Below are 3,286 nucleotides of genomic sequence, written 5' to 3' on the forward strand. Positions count from 1 at the left end.
GTTATATAACAATACTACTAAACATTAGCAAAATCAATGTTTAGAAATCCACATGTAAGTATTTGCATCTCCTATCCAAAGGACAAATCAAGATTGCATCATCGGAATAACTGTGTTTATCTATTATAATTTTAGTCTCGATATCATAGAATATATAATTCCAACTCGTAAGCATCCGGGTTGCCGTGGGCACAAGCTTCAAGAGTAAGGAAGGTGGTAGCAGTGCACGTAAGGTTCACTACAGAAGGAGACTCAGGACATATTTATCGAAGCACAGGCTGCACTGGAGAGGCATCAGGCTTCTGACAAGCATTAGGAACCAGTCGGAGGGAACGGAATCCGAGTTTTGCGAGTTAAAACCTTATCTTGTGATATGATGCTGGCATAATGAAACCGTTAAGTTTTATGGATTCATTTGGAAACGAACATTTGCTATATCATTATGTATCAATTTGCTTATTATGTTTATCATACAATTGGCCACTGTTATACAGTAACTACCTACCTGTAACTGAATTTTTTTTTTTCATATTTCTAATTTATTTTGAGAATTATCCAACGCCGTCGCGTTCTACAGTCAACATTACTACTTATGATGATGATGATAACACCAACAATAATAATAATAATAATAATAATAATAATAGCTATGATATATAATATCTAATTTCAAAATAAGCAGCAGTAGTAGGATATACGGCAATGACAATAATAATAATAACAGAACGATAGCAATGTCAAGTGTCAAGAGTGACCATAGTAGCAGTATTAATAATTCCAGCCGTCATAACGTTAGTTACTCTTAATATATGCTCCTCTCAAATTAAACAAGACTTTTTCTTTTCCAGGAAGTATTTGAACAAAACGATAAAACTTTAACTGACAACTGATAAATTTGAATTTACGTGCCACATCAATAGCAAATTTGTGTTTGCAGACTAACGAGTAATAAATCTTGCTTAGTAATAGGGTGTTGACCTTCTATGTGCGTTCCTGGCACTGAACTTCCATTCGCTGCATCTCGTGGGTCGCTCGTGTCTGTGCAGCAAGATAACTTTGAAGAGGATCATCGTTATCTTCGCGTCTCCCTCGTTTCAATAATTCGAATAGAATCCCGTGCATTGGGTCGGCACGCTGTCCTCGTTTTCAATTCGTAGCGTCTGTCTACATGCATTATTCAAGGCAGCCATCCCCTCTCGAAGACATTGTGCTCGAGTTTAGTAACTTGGTGCTATTTCAGGAGTATTTGACAGTCGGCAACTCACGCCTTGAGCGCATGAACACGAGCCAGATGTATGACGAGTGAGCGAAAGAGCTTGTGAGAGAGTGAGAGAGAGCCACCGCCAGTTCGGTCAAGGGTGCCGCCTACGAGCTTCCCCCCTGTGAGTATACAGTCTTTTGTGCATGAGCGGAGTGTATTTGCATTGCCCGGGGGAAGCGGATTCTGACGGTAGCCCGTGGCGGGGGAAGCGTCGGCGCCGCGGCGAGGGCTCCGTGGAGGGACGCTGGAGGCTCGTACCGGTGTTGTGTAATTGGAGCTTAAGCGACCAGTTCCTTCCCCTTATTTTTAGGGGAAAGGGGAAACGAGAGTCACTGTTACAATATATGTTAAACTAGACACAATGTTTTAAGGAATTCATGCGTGGGAGATAAACAGTGAGGAGTTTCCACTCTAGATAAAGAGTGATGTAACGCACGAAAAATGGAGAGTAATAAGGTTATGAAATTACAGGTAGTACACCAGGGAATTGGGGACGAACGAGGGGAACGGAGGCAGTGATAAAATTCTTAATCTCCCTCTGCTCCCCACCCCATTCTTCCTCTCCCTTTATCCACTTCCGGTCTGGAGGGTAGGGAGGGGGGAGTGGGGGGGGCTAAGTAATGCCATAAGAAGTTGGGAACAAAGTTTTAGCTACACTTTTCTTTTACTTTTTATTTCTTCTAGTGATTTCAACTTTAATATCACGTAAACTTTTTTTTTTTTTTTTTTTTTTTTTTTTAAAGAATCATACTTTCGTTATACATAATCTTTGATACATCTCTAATAACAGTGTTACAACAGTAGCATTATTTTGAAGTTTTTAAGACAGCTACACAATGACCTCTAAGCACGCCTTGACACACTAACACTTTGCCTCCGCTCCTGGAATTCCTGATGACTCACAGGACCCCTGCTCATTTACATGCTTTGCTGATACATAGAAAATGCCGCCCCCTTTGCAATTACGACTAATTATGCAATGGAAATGGAGACGAAATGACGAGGGTTTGCGATATCAAATGGACAGTAATGATGGTGGAGAAAAGATATACACAAACACTGTTCAAGTTCTACGAGGAAGAAGGGCGTTATGGAGGCAATTCTTTCTGAAGTTATCTTGTTCCTTTTATTTCGAGTGGGACATTCCTGATGTTTCTTCTCCGTCCCTCCCTCTTACACACACACACACACACACACACACACACACACACACACACACACACACACACACACACACACACACACACACACACACACACACACGCACACGCACACGCACACGCACACGCACACGCACACGCACACGCACACGCACACACGCACACACACACGCACACGCACACACACACACGCACACACACACACGCACACACAAGCACACACAGTTTGAAAATCGCGATACTGATTAAAGAGAAGAACTGTTAGATGTTATCAGAAGATTTTCTCTGCAAACTACCGGTCTGTAGCGGTCGTACCTGTTTTTACCTCTTTAGTGGCGTGTATAACTTCGTTGAATTTCCTTGAGAATCAGAGAAAATGTAGAAGTTGGTCCTCAAGCTCCCTTTGTGTGAGCGACCGTCTTCATTTGTTCAGTGTTTCACCCTTTCCTAGGCATTACAATCAGGCTGATATTTCGACACGATACTTTGCATTTCGCTTCCTTTTAGTGTAAGGCCATAAATCTAGTCGTATTTGTTTCTCCCGATGACCAGTATATTTCTTTTTCGTAAAACACTCGTGTTATTTCATGTTCTTACTATAAGGGTCATTCATATTTTGAAAAAGGTTGCTGCGTATTTCTCGCTTTACCTGACGATGACAGAGCAAGATTAACTACTTAACAGGGATAATATTGATTAAGTGAACAGCTGTCTGAATGAACTTAATCCTGGCTAACAAATGCGAAAAAAGGTTCATACACTCTCCACACTGATATAACGCACATATCCCGAGATTTTGTTTCTTCTAAAGGGTGATTCCGCTGCAAGTATTATCGCAATTTCTATTAATCATTAATATATCAAT

The sequence above is a fragment of the Penaeus chinensis genome, chromosome 23 (assembly GCF_019202785.1).
Source record: "Penaeus chinensis breed Huanghai No. 1 chromosome 23, ASM1920278v2, whole genome shotgun sequence".
Classification (NCBI taxonomy): domain Eukaryota; kingdom Metazoa; phylum Arthropoda; class Malacostraca; order Decapoda; family Penaeidae; genus Penaeus; species Penaeus chinensis.